Source organism: Leopardus geoffroyi, chromosome C2, assembly GCF_018350155.1.
Source record: "Leopardus geoffroyi isolate Oge1 chromosome C2, O.geoffroyi_Oge1_pat1.0, whole genome shotgun sequence".
Classification (NCBI taxonomy): Eukaryota; Metazoa; Chordata; class Mammalia; order Carnivora; family Felidae; genus Leopardus; species Leopardus geoffroyi.
Window position 1 is genome coordinate 43741111 of NC_059333.1, and position 18337 is coordinate 43759447.

Sequence of the window (18337 nt, forward strand, 5' to 3'; positions counted from 1 at the left end):
CTGTAATGTTTTGAAATAAATGACTTGCAAACATTAATTATTTTTATTAAATTGAATTGCTTAGTGGTATTTATTTATGCTAACCACATTTAAGGCATACTATCTGATTTAACCTAGCAAAATACTTTACATAAGAGTAGTAAATGCCAGACCTTGAACCATCATCACTTTCTTTAGAGGAATATTAAATCAAGTCTGTTGATCCACTATTTTAAAATTTCAAACTATTTTTAATTGAAGCAAATTGGTGTATAGCATTATGTAGGTTTCAGATGTACAACATAATAGTTAGATTTTTGTGTACACCACAAAGTGATGACCACAATAAGTAGTGTCATCCATCACCAGACAATTAAGCCTTTTACCCATTTTGCTCTCTCCCCAAACTCCTCTTGTCTAATAACCACCCATCACTTCTCTATATCTGTAAATTCTGTTTTATTTTGTTTTTTGATTGTTTTGTTTTATATTCCACATATAATTGAAATCATACGGTATTTTTCTTTCTACACCTGACTTATTTTATTTAGCATAATATTCTCAAGATCTGTTCATTTTGTTGCAAATGGCAGGATTTCCTTCTTTACTGTAGCTAAGTAGTATCCCATTGTGTGTGTGTGTGTGTGTGTGTGTGTGTGTGTGTGTGTGTGTGTGTATGAGTATAACCACATCTTTATCAATCTATCAATGGTCATTTAGGTTGTTTATATCTTGCTATTGTAAATAACGATGCAATGAACGTTGAGTTGCATATATCTTTTCACAGTAGTGTTTTTGTTTTCTTCAGATAAATATTTTCATTGGGTACGACTGGATCACGTGGTAGTTCTATCTTTAATTTTTCAGGAAATTCAATACTTCTTTCCACAATGACTGCACTGATTTGCATTCTCATCAACAGTGTACCAGCCTCCCCTTTTCTCCATATCCTCTTCGCTACTAGTTATTTCTTGTCTTTTCGATACTAGCCATTCTAACAGGTGACGTCTCTTCGCAGTTTTGATTTGCATTTCTCTGATACTTAGTGATATTGAACATCATCTCATATGCCTCTTGTACATCTGTATATCTTTGGGAAAATGTCTTTTTACATTCTCTAACAACTTTTTAACCAGATTGTTTGGGGTTTTTTGGTTTTGTTTTGCCACTGAGCTGTATGAATTCTTTATGTATCTTGGATATGAATGCCTTATTAGAAATATGATTTGCTAATATATTCTGTCACTCATTAGCTTGACTTCTTATTTTGTTGATATTTTTTTTTGTTATACAGAAGCTTTTTCATTTGATGTAGTTTTATTTGTTTATTTTTGCTTTTTTTTACCTTTGCCTTTTTAGTCAGAATCAAAAATTCAACACCAAGACTAATGTCAAGAAACTTGTTGCCCATGTTTTCTTCCAGGACTTTTATGATTTCAGGTCTTACTTTCAAGTCTAGTCTATTTTGAGTTCACTTTTATGTATAGTGTAAGACTGTTTTAGTTTCATTATTTGTATGTGGATATTCAGTTTTCTCAACACCATTTATTAAAGAGACTGTCCTTTATTGCATATTCTTGAATTCTTTATCATAAATTGAGAGGAATTTGCCTTTTGCATTTGGGTGGAATGTTTTGCATATATCTAAGTTCATCTGATCCAAGATGTCATTTAGACTGATGTTTCCTTATTAATTTTTGACTGGATGATCTACCCATTGTTATAATTAGCTTATAAAACTTCTTTATTATTTTTATGTTATTTTTTTCCCCTTTAAGTCTGTTAACATTTGCTTTAAGTATTTAGGAGCTTCTATTTTGGGTGCATAAATATTTACAAATGTTATCTCCTCTTGTTAGATTAACTCCTTTGTTATTAAGTAATGTCCTTTGTCCTTTATTACAGTGTTTGTTTTAAAGTCTATTTTTCTAATATGTGTATAGCTATACCAGCTTTGTCTTTGTTTCCATTTGCATAGGATGTCTTTTTCAATCCCTTAACTTTGTCTGCATGTATCATTAGATCCAAAGTAAATTTCTTGCACGCAACATATATATGGTTTTGTTTTAAGAAGGCTTCATGCCCAGTGGAGCCCAATGTGAGGCTCAAACTTATGGCCCTGAGATCAAGACCTGAGTTGAGATCAAGAGTTGGATGCTTAACTGACTAAGCCACCTAGGTGCCCCTATAGATGATTTTTTAAACCCATCCAGCTACTCTGTGTCTTTTGATCAGGGAATTTAACACCTTTATATTTAAAGTAATTATTTATGGTTATGTATTTATTGACATTTTGTTAATCAATTCCTTGTTTTTGTCATCCCTCTCTGTTCTTGTCTTATTTTGCTCTTTTGTGGTTTGGTGACTTTTTTTAGTGTTAATTTTAGATTCCTTTCTCATTGTTTTTGAGACTTTTGCTTTGTAGTTCATGAGGTCACTGTATGTATATGTGTGTATATATATATATATATATATATATAGAGAGAGAGAGAGAGAGAGAGAGAGAGGGGGGGGGAGAGAGAGAGGCCTGTATATATATATATATATATATACACACACACACACACTATGTGTATATATGTACATATACATATATATGCATATACATACATATGTATATACATATGTTATATATGTTGCATGTATAAAACAATCTATATTAACTTGATAACTTAAGTTTAAGTAAAGTCTAAAAAATATGTTTCTCACCACCCCAAGTGGTGTTAGATTTTAATGTTGTATTTTACATGCTTTTACTGAGTGTAATTTTTAACCAATTATTGTAGTTATAGTTTTATTATTTTGTGTTTTATCCTTCATACTAACTTTATAAGTGGCTATTCCCCTACCTTTACTATATATATTGTCTTTACCTGTGAGATTTTTACTTTCCTGTATTTTGTTACCTTTTAGTACTTTTCTTGTCAGCCTTCTTGTTCTTGTCAGCCAGTTTAGTGGTGATAAACTCCTGTAGCTTTTGCTTGTCTAGAAAACTCTTATTCTCTCTTTAAATTCTGAGTGATAATCTTGCTGGATATGGTATTCTGGTTTGAAGGTTTTTTTGTTTTGTTTTGTTTTTTTCATTTCAGCACCTAAAATATATTATGCTACTCCCTTCTGGTCAGCAAAATTTCTGGTAAAAAAAAATTATATCATAAGCTTTTACAGGTAGTCTTGTATGTAACAATTTGTTTTTCTCCCCTGCTCTTTTGAGATTCTCTAACTTTAACTTTTGACATTTTAATTACAGTATATCTTGGTATGGATCTCTTTGGCTTCATCTTACTTGAAACTCTTTGGGCTTCCTGGAATTGGATATCTGTTTCCTTCCTCAGATTAGAGAAGTCTTAAGCCATTGTTTCTTTAAATAATTTTTCTGCTTCTTTCTTTCTTCTCTTCCTCTCAGATCCCTATAATGCAGATCTTATGCAGCTTGATGTTGTTCTATAGGTCTTTCAAGCTCTTCATCTTTTAGAACTTTTTTTTTCTTTTGGTCACCCTGTTTGGGTGATTACTCTGTTTCCATGTTACTTATTAATCTTTTACCCCCATTGAGTCTACTGTTGAACCCCTCAAGTGTATTTTTTTTATTTCAATTCTTGTGTTTTTCAGCTGAGTCCCTCCTGTTTGGTACCTTCTTATATTTTATATTTCCGTGTTAAAGTTCTCACTTTGTTCATCCATTTTTTTTTTAAATTTGTGAGCATCTCTGTGACCATTAGTTTGAACTTTTTATCAGAGGGATTACTTCTCTCCTTTTCATTACGGTCTTGCTCATTAGATTTTTATCATTTTTCTTTTTTTCCCCATTTAAACCATAATCTTCTGTCTCCTCATTTCACTTGATTCTCTGTGTTTGTTCTATGTTTTAGGTAGAACAGCTATTTCTCTTAGTCTTAGAAAATAGACTTGTATAGGAGATGTCCCCTGTGTTCCAGAAGTGTAATCTTCCCTGGACACTAGAGTCAGATGCTGTAGGGATGCCCCCTTTGGGGGCTTTACATGACCGCCATTTGTGATGGGACCCTGGCTAAGGCACAGGGTGGGAAAGCAGGGCATTTACCTGACCTGCTGTGGTGGGGCCATGGCTGGGGGGGATTGAAGAGTGGGACATACTCACTGGCACTACCAGGTTAATGAGAGTGTACCAAAATGGCACCTTACAGCATGGGTACTAGAAAAGTATCAAGAAAGCTTACAAACAAACAAACAAAGTGGATTCCACTAGTGCCTTTGTGCCCAGAGAGAAAGTCCTAATAGGTTTCTGCCTCTCCTGAAGATGTCTTAAGATTAACAAGTGGGTCTCCTTCAAACATAGTCTAGGTGGTTTTCAACCTGCCGTTTTTGCACTCATTCCTGGGGTGAGTGAGTCTCCGGGTGAGGCCTTTAAGAGCAAGTTTTCCATTCTCTATAGCTCTGTGGTTCTCTATATAAGCTCTCCTGGTTTCCAAAGCCAGGTATTTTGGGGGTTTGTCTCTCCCAAATGCAGATCCCAAGGGTTGGGGTGACTGAAATTGGATACAAATCCCTTGTTTCTCAGGGAAAAGCACCATATATGTTTTGAGACCCCTGCCTATTGTGGGTCATCATAGCTGGAGTGAGGGTTATGGAGAGACCATGTGTCCACCTATCTTACCTGTCTTGATGTGACCTGTTGATCCTTTGTTGTGGAAGTACCATTGATTCAGTTTTCACGTCTTTTCTCAGGGGAAATGATTCCTTGTATAGCTTTATATTTGTTGTGTCTGTGAGAGGAGGTAAGTTCAGAGTCTTACCATGCCACATCTTGAACTGCCTCCCTCCATCACTTTTGATAATGATTCTACTTAGGCTTTACTACTTAAACCTCCAGCAATTAGAAATTCTGAATTTGTCAACACTATTTTTAATCCTTTATCTATCATTCACAGTGGTGAAAAAAATTATAAATTTAATATTTTTTTAATGTTTATTTATTTTTGAGAGACACAGCATGAGCAGGGGAGGGGTAGAAAGAGACACACAGAATCCAAAGCAGGCTCCAGGCTCTGAGTTGTCAGCACAGAGCCTGACATGGGGCTTGAAGCCACAAACTGCAAGATCTGAGCTGAAGTCAAATGCTTAACTGACTGAGCTACCCAGATGCCCCAACAGTGGTAAAAACTTGAACTGAAAGGTGCCAAATTAAGTTATAGAACAGAAAGGTAAGTAACTATTTGGGGATTTTACCGTGCTGCTAAAATTTAAATGGCTTGTTTCATTTTCTGTTATAAAATTTTGCTTTGGGAATATATAGCAAATTCTAGATAATAGCATAGGTTTGATCTTTATCCCCTCATATTTTATCTAATATATCTGTTTTATTTCAGTGATATTACATTGATATAATTTACTTATTGTGATATAGTATTTTGAGATAATATTTATTTATTGAGATATAATATTTCAACCTACAAAACTAGAGTTGATACCAATGCAAACAGAACAACAAAAAAACTCCCATCAGTAACATCCCATTCATTTGAGGTAGCTTGATATGGCACAAAGTATTTGAAAATGGAAATTGGGTAGATTCAGGTTTTGAAATTCCAGTCTCCACTAATAAAACAATGGGGATGTGGGGCGCCTGGGTGGCACAGTCGGTTAAGCGTCTGACTTCAGCCAGGTCACGATCTCGCGGTCCGTGAGTTCGAGCCCCGCGTCGGGCTCTGGGCTGATGGCTCAGAGCCTGGAGCCTGTTTCTGATTCTGTGTCTCCCTTTCTCTCTGCCCCTCCCCCGTTCATGCTCTGTCTCTCTCTGTCCCAAAAATAAATAAACGTTGAAAAAAAAAAACAAAAAACAATGGGGATGTGATGGGTATTGACACACATTCTGGAGAAAGTGTTCAGATTAAATAAAACATTATGTGTAATATCCTCTGCAAAATAGCTGATAGCACATGCTCAGAGGTTGTCAATATCCTTCCCCTTTCTTTTAGCTCTATTTTATTTACAGCTGCAGGCAGAATGCTTTAAACGAATAAGCATCTAAGATGATGATAAATTTAGATTGCCTACATTTAGGGTGAATTTTCTGTCAAATTTCTAAAATTAAGGTGGACATTATAAGTAAAAATGCAGTATGTTATCTTGACAAACTAAATTTAAAAAGTTTTCAACACCTTCCTAATGACTAAATCTCTCTAGATGAAGAGTTTGAAAGAGCTAAAGGTAACCCTCCATCAAGAAGATTATATGGTGGAAAATAGCCTTGAACATTGTCTTTCTAAGTGCTCTTACAAATCTGCACTTGAAAAAAATTGTAAATTTTACTGGAGAGGAAAATCATACCAATTGTGAAGTAATGATATTGGCCTTTGAAAAGTGCAAGTAGTGCCTGATTATAAGGTTACTGATTTATTTAGGCAACATGCTGCTTGTAGCTTACACTTCCAACTGTCATTTAAATTGTATTCAACTTCAGCTTAACTTGTATTCAGCTCATTGCAAACCTTAGGAAACCAAATTTAATCTGTTTCAGAGGTTAGGAAGACTGTATAATCTCGTTCCAACTCAATTCTGGCTGACAACAACAATTGCTTGCTTTCTCAGCCATTCAAATTAACTGTGAAATCAAAAGAAATAAATGATGATTAACTAGCTTGCCATGTGAGTGTTGTTTCTATTTTTACTCTGCATCTACTGTATATTCTCTTTAAAATGTACCCAAGTGGCAACATAATTTTTAATATCAGTTATTATTTTCAGAAGTAGACTAGCATGAGCTAAATACGAGTAATTAAATATGAATATTCAGTCTTTGTCACTTTCTCCTTTCCTACCTTCTTCCTTTTTTCTCTCTCTCTCCATCTTCTGTTCTCTCCTTTCTCCCTTCCTTCCTTATTTTTATTGTTCCTATTTTCCTTCATCTTCTGTTTCTTCCTCAAATAGGCAATGCCTTGTGTATTACATACCAGATGAAATAAAATTTTTAAGTAGGCATCATATAATAGAATCCATTATCAAGTTCTATCACACTAGACATAAGAATTTTTGTTGCAGGAATGCCTGGGTGGTTCAGTTGGTTAAGCATCTAACTCTAGATTTTGGCTCAGGTCATGATCTCATGATTTGAGATTTTGATCCCCACATTGGGTTTCAAGTGACAGTGTGGAGCCTACTTGGCATTCATTCTCTCTCTCTCTCTCTCTCTCTCTCTCTCTCTCTGCTCCTCTCTCTCTCATTCTTCTCCTCTCTCTCTCTCTCTCTCTCTCTCTCTCTCAAAAGTAAATAAATAAATATTAAAATTTTTGTTAACATTTATTTAGTTTTGAGAGACAGAGAGAGATGGAGCATGAGCAGGGTAGGGGCAGAGAGAGGGGAAGTCAGAGAATCTGAAGCAGTCCAGGCTCTGAGCTGTGAACACTGAGCCCAATGTGGGGCTTGGACTCATTCATGTACCACTAGATCATGACCTGAGCTGAAATCGGAAGCTTAACTGACTGAGCCACCCAGGTGCCCCTAAGTAAATAAACTTTCTAAAAAAAGAATTTTTGTTGCAAAAATAAGTGAGGGTCTTTTCAGTAAATTTATAGATTAACACTAATTATTGGAAGGACTATGAAACTTTATCTTAATAAGATAAGTATATTACATTTATAAAACCTACAATATAAACTGGCTACTTGGAAGCAAGAAGTAAATTAACTCTTGTTTTAGCTTTTTTTCAACGTTTATTTATTTTTGGGACAGAGAGAGCCAGAGCATGAACGGGGGAGGGGCAGAGAGAGAGAGGGAGACACAGAATCGGAGACAGGCTCCAGGCTCTGAGCCATCAGCCCAGAGCCTGACGCGGGGCTCGAACTCACGGACCGCGAGATCGTGACCTGGCTGAAGTCGGATGCTTAACCGACTGCGCCACCCAGGCGCCCCACTTGTTTTAGCTTTTTTTTTTTTTTTTTTTTTAACGTTTATTTATTTTTGAGACAGAAAGAGCATGAACGGGGGAGGGTCAGAGAGAGGGAGACACAGAATCTGAAACAGGCTCCAGGCTCCGAGCCGTCAGCACAGAGCCCAACGCGGGGCTCGAACTCACGGACCGCGAGATCATGACCTGAGCCGATGTCGGCCGCTTAACCGACTGAGCCACCCAGGCGCCCCTTGTTTTAGCTTTTAAGAAGTTCTTGTAGCACCACAAATATGCAAGTTTGTTAAGGTGTATATGCATAATTTGTGTTTGTGTAGCTTACGTGTGTATCCTTTACCTTCCTTGTTATATAATTCCAGATTTATCAATATAACCACATAATGAATTTACACTGTTAGCTTGCCTGACACACTTTTAAGATAATTTGGGAAGGTGGTACAGATCATTAATTAAAAAATTAACTATATCAATCTCAATTATACAATTATATGTTTTTCCCGTGTTCCTCCAAATTTGAGATGTTTTCAATTTTATTTTTTCAACTATGAAAAAGATATTTAAAATTTCTCCCTGTCTTTGTCAATTTCCCTTTTCAATCTGTTTACTTAGCTGTTAATCATAAATAATTGGTTCCACAGATGTATGATTTTATTGCCCAACAAGAGGCGTGCATCTTATAGAAATTTAGCATTTTTTAATGATTTCAAAATGTATAGAACTATAATTTGAACATAGTACATTTAGGATCAATGAACTAAAATATAACAGTCACTTGGAAAGGTACTGTAATTTCAGAAAAAATTTGAACTTGTATCATTTAGATATATAGTTCTCAATCTCAGCCATTGTTTGTAGCTGAATACAGCTTATCCTTCTTATTTATTATTTCCTCAGTTTACTTTATCAAATCTCATTCTGCCCTTCAAAGGCATGACTCCAGGGCCAGACAGAGAATTGGGCAGAGTTTATAACATATAGGATCTAGGGCTCCCCACTGTTGAAAGTCTCCTTTCTAATGTTCCCTTCTCACATTCCAGAGGCTTTAGTTGTTTCCAAGTTGGTGTCTGTTCATCTGACCAGAAGACTTTAAAAAAAAAAAAAAAAACAAAAAAACAAGTTTTAGATGTACTAGTAGCCCTAACTTTATTCTACCCCCATATTGGAGCCTTGAAAATGAATAACTCATGCTGTTCTGTTCCTTTCTTCCCAGCTTCCATTCTCTTCCAGAATTTTTTTTTCTTTAGTGCAAGTGATTTTCTAGTATGTTGTTGTTGGTGGGAAGGTGGGGTTGGGATCCAGTAGGAGCTTACGTGTTTATATTACTTCAAATTTCAAGTTTTACCAGAACAAGAAAGTGGCCATAATACTGAGAAGGCAGAATGACGATATAGGGAGTTTGTTGGTAACAGATCGTGATCTCCAGAGGAGACTATATTCTGGAGGATGACGACAGGAAAATGTATGAGATATGTCATTTTGGGGCATTTTTAAGGCGTTATATAGAAAGAAGTGTGGCGGATGATGATCTGGGAGGCCTTTTGCCTTGGGAGGTTGAGAGGGGGGTGGTTGTGAAAAGGGATGGAATTGTTCTTTGCAAATTTTAACATCCAGATGATTTAACTGGAGGACAACTAATCCTACAGTTTAGGATATTAAACTGGGAGATGGCCTGTCAAGGACTCAAAGAACCTGACTTATGCCTGCCTAAGAGAGTGTTTCACTGGGAGCATGAGAGAGAGAATTGATATTTTACAGACTATAGACTTAGGGACACGTGAGGAAGGAGTGATAGGAAAACCTCTTATCAGGGGCAATTGATTAGGTCAGAAACAAACATGAGAGGAACACTCTTCTTACTTGGATTACTAATTTATTTATATTTTAATGTATGAAAATGAATAATATGTATTTTCATTGTCTTCTAGTTTTCTGAGAATTATATTCATATCTGTGCATATGCATAATTTTTACACCTTTTAAATTTTCTAAGAAACACTATGTCAAGTTTTTTTTTTGTTTTTGTTTTTTTTTTTTTTAATTTTTTTTTTTCAACGTTTATTTATTTTTGGGACAGAGAGAGACAGAGCATGAACAGGGGAGGGGCAGAGAGAGAGGGAGACACAGAATCGGAAACAGGCTCCAGGCTCTGAGCCATCAGCCCAGAGCCCAACGCGGGGCTCGAACTCACGGACCGCGAGATCGTGACCTGGCTGAAGTCGGACGCTTAACCGACTGCGCCACCCAGGCGCCCCTTGTTTTTGTTTTTAAAGCATAAATTAGCTTTGGAGGCATTACACGGTTTGAAACCTATGCAGACTAAACAGGAGTTTTGGTAATTATAATTTATCTTTTGTCCTAGGATATTTATTACAAAACATGTGTTATGAACAATAGATTATCACTTATTCAATATTTTACAAATACCAAATATCGCAGGTACAGTCCCTATGTATGTTTTTATCCGTCCATCGCTGTAGATTTTGCCAGTACCTCAGTTCTTTCTTTCTGACCACAGCTAAACTGCTTTGTCAGCTCCAATGTTGTCTTCTTTTGAATAATTTTTGTCCTACTGGAAAATAGTTTTGGTCAATGGGAATCCACTCCGTGAGATCACAGCCCTGGTGCATTTTTGTTCTCACACAGCACATCCAGCCCATCTGTTCGTGGCTCCATAGGTGACTAGGATAACATCTGTTTTACTTGTTTGTTGACATACAGGAGCATTTGGGATGCTATTGCAAATAGAAATCTGCACATTCATCATTCAATTGGTCCTTGAGGAACAGCCAACTTTCTTAGCTAACTTTAAAGATGTAAAGTTTTCTCATATCTCCCTCCTCTCTCCATATATCCCTCCCTCATATTGCCATCCTGTGTGTGACAAAACAACTGATGAATTAGGTCGTTGGCATCGTTTGCCATGCTTATTCCCTTCAAATGAAGTTACATCCCCTTACTTTTATTTCTTTATCTATCAAAGACTAGTTCCGGTTAAATCTTACTAATTTTAATTTTTTAAGTGTTAAGCAATTAAAAGAAAATAAGTGTTACTACTCGCTTTAAATAATTTTTTTCTTGCCTGAGGGAATCTGTGTATGTGCTTGTATGTATGATGAAACAATATTTCAATTCTACACAAGAAATCAATATCTATTCTGTAGTTTTTTAAGTTTATTTTTTTATTTTGAAAGAGAGAGAGAGGGAATGATCAGGGGAAGGGCAGAGAGAGAGAGAGAGAGAGAGAGAGAGAGAGAGAATCCTAAGCAGGTTCCACCCTTTCAGCACAGAGCCAGATGTGGGGCTCGAGCTCCTGAACCATGAGATCATGACCTGAGCCGAAATTAAGAGTCAGATGCTTAACCTCTTGAGCCACCTAAGGCGCCCCTATGTAGATTTTCTTTAAAGCATGAAATGATAACAAAGAAGAAAAAGAAAGGGGAATCCATAATTCCTCTTTCTTCCAGTCCTTCCTTATGTATCAATGAGCCAAAGGTAGAGAGTGTTGGTATAACATGCACGTATCAAAAACTGAAATAAAAGCAATTGAGTTTTGCAGTGTTTCCCCTGTTCATACAAAATACATATGCATGTGTGAGCTATAAAACGCAAATTTGTAATTTCAGGGATTTTAAGACTGCCATTACCCCACATAAAGTTGATGGTAAAACTCAGGCTAATGATTCAAATTTTTATTTTTCTTTACCTACAATGGCATTAGGAAGCAAATTAACATCACAGTGGCAATTTGTGGAACAAATCATGAGATGATGGAAAAAGCTTTATATTTATTACCTCGAACAACACTTTTCCCCTGCTTTTCTAACAAGGAGTTCACGTTTTTATTTTGTACGAGGCCCTGCAAATTAAAGAGCTGGCCTTGGATTGCACCAACCCTTCTAAGCTGCAGAGGACTATAATATGATGTGGGTATTAATTTGAATTTATGATTGCCAGAGCAGCAGCTAGATAGTGTTTCTAGTTATGAAGATTGAAAGGAAACAAGAACCTGAGGTGAAAATTAGGCTAAGACTAGATCTGTTGGAGCTGGTCCAAAAAATTCACTTCTATGAGATTATTCATAATTATTTTGCCCTGCACAGATATGTGAAAAATGATAGATGGGTGACATGTTACAATACTGACATTACATTTTTGACATATATATGACATAAAATATGTCTCCAACGCTGGAGACAGTTTCATGTAATTTAATTGATGCCACATGTAGACAGTGTCAGGCCGTCTTATTGTCATCGTTTCACACTGCAATAGAAATAATCTGCTTGACTATGCTGGGAGCAATTATATGCCTGTGTTTAAATCAGCAAGGCCTATAAAGAGAGAAAATGTAAAATTAACATGACATCAGGGAGCAGATGGAGGAAGGAAGGGCCAGCCTTACATAATGTCCTTAAGGTGTCCAGTACAACCATACAGATCTGCTTTGCCTCTCCAAATATTATATTGATGCGTGTGTCCCAATTCTCTTCTCATTTAACTGATGTTTGCCCTCATTTCATACCACAAAGTTTATAACACATTTAGGTGATCCTAGTCCAATTAAATCACCCTGAATTCCTACATCTTATATTGTATGTAAGTCTCTCAATCCTTTCCTTTTCTGTCTATTCATCCATTATTTTATGCTTGTTTAGCTTAGCCCTTAACGTTTATAAGATGATTCTCCTCTCTCATTTGAAATTCAGATTATTTGCTTTAAATGGATATTTGCCCCTTTGGCCTGGTCAAGATCTGAGCCATTTGACTGAAGTAGTACGTTTTTTTTTTTTCCTTTTCTTAATTTTGTTTCTACCAGGGTTGTATGACAGGTAGTATCTTTCAATCAATCAAATTTATATTAGATATGTATCAGAAAGAATGCAGCAACTACAGGATGACAGCACTTTAACTGACTTCAAGAGACACTAATTACCTGATTTGACTGGAAATGTTTCTTTATGTGACAAGATCTATGGTTTCAAATAAAACATTTATTTTAAACATTTCATGGAAAAATCAAACTTTGACTTTATGGAACTGACACATTGATAAATGCAGTTTATCCCATATTGAAATGCTTTTCCTCCTCACATAAACATATTTTATGTGTTTATGTGTTTATCATTGAAGTATAATTATTCTTTAATACAGTAAAACTTATTATTTCAAGCAATGAACTATGAGAATGTGTGAGTCAAAGCGAGAGTATGTAGATACATGCTTGAAGAAATAACAATTTGATTATAAAATGTTGTGCTACGTGTTTCAAACATTTAATAGTTTTATATTGTTTTGATGGTTTCACCAAAACCTAGCGAGTCCTCAAATAATATTTAAATAATTTTAAATTACTGAAATCCGTTAAACAAAACTGGTTTGTGAAAAAGCGCAAATTCTAATATGCCATTTATTTAATGTAAGGCATGAAATCCTACTTTGTTAATTTAGTTTTTATTATTTATAAAGGCATGCACCGAATAGCATCACATAATTCTTCCTATCAACTTGTTGGTAATTTTAACTGAGCAGACCTACTTTACCAGGTCTACAAGTTTTTTCTGTTTAGAAATTGTTAAGGAAAAGTGTGCACCTCCACATGGACCACACGCTGTCACCTAGATGGTTAAACATAGGATGTTGCTGGAATGGTCACTCCTAGGATGTCATGTGCTATAGTCACTTGATGACAGAATAGGCATCTGACTTAGTTTTCTAATTGTAGTGGAATAAGCAGAATTTACCTCTGGTATAACACATTGATTTTAGCTAACTGATTCCATTAAAAAATTGAAATTTGCAAACAGCATTATTTAATTAAAAGGAAATTTTATTAAGATATTTTGGACGGGGGGGCACCTGGGTGGCTCAGTCGGTTAAGCGCCTGACTTCGGCTCAGGTCATGATCTCACGGTTCGTGAGTTCAAGCCCCGTGTCAGGCTCTGTGCTGACAGCTCGGAGCCTGGAGCCTGCTTCGGATTCTGTGTCTCCCTCTCTCTCTGCCCCTCCCCTGCCCATGCTCTGTCTCTCTCTGTCTCAAAAATAAATACAAAAACATTAAAAAAATTAAAAAATATATTTTGGAGGGAAAAAATCTGAAGGAGTTTGTCAGATGTCACCTACAAAATTTAGTTAATTCAGTCATATTTTGGTTGTTTGTTATATGCTATTAATAAATCAATTGTCTATTTATACTTTCACTTAGGAATGATGTTTTGATATTGTTGGGACACAGTGAGTTGCAACCCTTTTTCATGCTAAAAAGTAGGTAGAGAGAACTGAGTTAAGGAGCTTAATGTTTAAGCAAAAATAATTTAACCAGAGATTTTCCTTGCTTCTTCAAGCCTTTTTTATGATACCAATAATGATACGAGATAGTTTACTTGTCTTTGTTTGTGTTGTTTTAACTGCTTCATGAACAAAAAACATTGGCATACCAAGGTGCTCTAAATTATTTTGTAAAATGAGAGAGCAGATGATTGAAGAGTGATTAATTTTTCAGAGCAAACCACTAGTGCCTTCTCTGGCACAACAGGGAAACTGTGGGTTCATAAACTTGGTAGCACCAGGTTCTTTGAGCAAAAGATGATTGACTTTTAAAATTTAATATTATAACCAGATTATGTACTAATAAATTACACATGTAAGTTCCCGTTTGTCATTAAAAATACAGAATAGCTCAATGTAAATCTTTTCACTTAAGTTCCCAGACTCATTAATTAGAAAAGAGATTTCTGTTACTATTTTTCAAAAATGCCTCTGAAGTGAACATAGAGTGTAAAGATGCATCCATTTTTCCAGCAGTGGGAAGGAGTTAGAAAAATTTGCCTGTCTATCAGAGGGGTGCCTGGGTGGTCTCAACTCAGGTTCAGCTGGTTTCAGCTCAGGTAACTATCCCAGGGTGGTGAGATCAAGCCTCACATTGGGCTCTGCACTGAGCATTGAGCCTGCTTGGGATTCTCCCTCTCTCCCTCTCTCCCTCTCTCCCTCTCTCCCTCTGCATTCCCCCAATAAAGAATATTTTTTTTAATTGCATGATTGTCAGAGCTCCAAAGATTATTACTAAACAATTTGACTATAGGATCTGGAAAAAAAAAGTGTTACTATATCTGAATTCAGTATTTTATCTTTTAGAGAAAGGCTTAGGAAGACAGTGATTAGGTAAATTTTTACTGTATTGCCTAAAAGGTGCTAAGAGAAATTTTATAATAGGAACTTAGATGTGCTTTCCTGAATTCAGACAAAAAGTCTGTGTTAAAAATAATGGTTTGCTAATAGGGACTACATTTTGACAAGAAATGGTTTATGAAGTGAGTATTTTTGTGATATCAGTATAGTAAGAATAACTTGCAAGGGAAAGTCCTAATCTTTGCAATATGATATTATATAACTTACAAGGATGGTGGTAACACTCAGTTCCAATTTTATTATTTCTTTTACTCCAAATGGGGGAAAAAAGGGAATTGAATAAAAATAATTGAATAAAAAGGGAATTTCAAAGAACAAAAACATGTGAAAAGTGTTTTTTGAAAGCTATTTTCACATGGTACCAGTATATCTCTATAGAGAATAACACATATATTTCATGTTTTAATACTCAGTTTTGTTAAACATTTAATTAATTTAGCCTATGGACCAACAAAAGAGTGATTTATAATTCACAATTTATAGAGATGGTATTTATAAACATTTTTTTTTTAATTTTTTTTTTCAACGTTTATTCATTTTTGGGACAGAGAGAGACAGAGCATGAACGGGGGAGGGGCAGAGAGAGAGGGAGACACAGAATCGGAAACAGGCTCCAGGCTCTGAGCCATCAGCCCAGAGCCGGACGCGGGGCTCGAACTCACGGACCGCGAGATCGTGACCTGGCTGAAGTCGGACGCCTAACCGACTGTGCCACCCAGGCGCCCCGAGATGATATTTAAATATAAAATTACAAAGTTAATCAGAATAATTTTATAGAAAACACATTTTCATAAATCTATGTCAAAGTCTAAAGGAGCATCTACAACTCTACGAATTTGTCATTTTGAAAAATTAATTTAATCCTTTAATCAATATAAATTAAAAGTAACTCTTGTGTTACCTATAGAGATCTTTGATTATTATTTAAGTAGTATTTAAGTAGCTTAACCAAATTCCCTTTTTTTGTAATATGCATAACAATATCTTTAAAAAAAATGAGAAAAACTTGACAAGTATGTTGCTATAGAGAACAAAATTATACAAAATCAAATTGAGCACCAAGAGATTCAAATTAGGTATAAAAATAATCTACAAATGGTGAGACCTGATTTAACAGCAGGTTGGTGGAGGGGGTAAGAAAAAAAATCTTGCAATTTTATTGAGGATAAACTCAGGTAAGACCGCTAGCAAAATGTCTAAAATATGTGTTAGTACCAATTACTTATGGCTTCCAGATCGAGAGAGGGAACAGCCTGACTATAGTTAAAATGATCTAAGCACATATGATATATCTAGTTTTAAAGATCATATTTTAAGTAAAAATATGGATACGTTAGAACGTATGTATGAAAGAGAAGCATAGTAGTGAAGAGTGGGAAAAAGAGCATATGAAGTTGAATATTAGGGAATAAGGTTTTAATATGGAAAAGCTGTTGTGCTTAGAGAAACGTATAAAACTCCATATCCCATATTCTAAACACCTGGACTGCTTGACTGATGTTGCAAATATTCTACAGTTATCTGCTTGCATAATTTTATGTTAACCCCTCAAACTGCAATGCCTCATGTCTTTCTTCATTTTTTCTTTCCGATGATTAATGAAAATTGCAATGATGCTTTAAAGTTAAACACTAAAGCTATGTTATGGACATGCCTCCCTGCAGGAGTACCTTCCTCTGTCCTGATCTCCAATAAAACTCAGCACACTGGGGATCACATCCTTCTATGTATGATAATGTCATGGAAGTTCATTTCATCCCCACAGGAAAAAATAAGAATGTATCTTTTTGAACTTTATAGCTCCCCTGGTTTTTCTATAGTCTAACAAATACTTAACAGAAACATACCATTAATTAACTATCCATTAATATTTAATTCAAAGCAAGATTATTCATATCTCTTTACAGAAAGTGGCATAGTCACAGTACAAAGTAGAGAGGGCATGCATAATTTTATTGACAGAAGAAAATGCTGGGAGTGATTAAATTTCACATGTTTTAGAAATTTAATGATAATTATTTAAAGAAAGGCTGTTATCCATGAACACATAAGAAGAAAAAATTAACATTGGTAAAATGTATTTAGAACAAGGAAACACTTTCAGAAAGATGCAGTTGAAACAGCTGTACAAATTAGAGGTGAAATCTCCTTTTGCAATAATGAAGACTAAATCTTTGATAAGTACATTACAGATTTTCACACTTTTAATGAATTTAAATTTTTATGAAATCAGTCATAAAAATGAAGTAGCATTAGTATATATTTTTTAATAGCCTGACCACGTGTGTAGGATATAGGATTATGTAGGTTATATGCATTTTTAGTATGGTTTTCCCTCTAAAATATTTTTCATACTAATAGTAAATCAATTGGTTTTGCTATTAGTTTACCACATTTCATTCTAAATTATAAGTAACTGGTTGAATCAACTCAGACAATATAAATGTTCTGTCTGAATTTCTATAAGAAATCTATAGTCAATCATGGGGATAGAAGGTAGAGTATAGGGAATACAGCAAATTACATATTGTAATAGTGTTGTATGGTGACTGATGGTCACTACACTTGTGAATATAGCATAACATATAGACTTGTTAAATCACTATGTTGTACACATGAAACTAATGGATCATTGTGTATTTACTATGCTTCAATAAAAAAAAAAAAAGGAAAATTGGGGCACCTGGGTGGCTCAGTCGGTTGAGCATCCAACTTTGGCTCAGGTCATGATCTCACGGTCTGTGAGTTCGAGCCCCGCGTTGGGCTCTGTGCGGACAGCTCAGAGCCTGGAGCCTATTTCAGATTCTGTGTCTCCCTGTCTCCCTGACCCTCCCCCGTTCATGCTCTGTCTCTCTCTGTCTCAAAAAAAATTAAAAAAAAAAAAACGTTAAAAATTAAAAAAAAAAAAAAGGAAAACTATTAGTCATTGACCTGATATCTATCCTACCTATGAAATGTTTAATTAGGTTGATTTTTAACTTAGAAAAAGCTGCTAGGGAATTGCTGTTCAAAATTATTGGACATATAGAAATGATTAGTGATTTTGGAGAAATGAGAATTTTGATTTTTGGTGAACATAGTTTGGCTAGAAGTTTGGGAAGATTTAATGATGGCAAAAGAATTTGATAACTCATGGTAGCCTTTATAAAGAATCATAAGGCATTCCATATCAGAATACGTTCTGTTTGTGCAAACTTCAGAGAAATTATTGTGTTTTTTTCTCAACCTCGCTATTTTCTGTCATCACAAAATTTTGTTTGATGCTGAAAAAGTATTAGAGTGATGAGT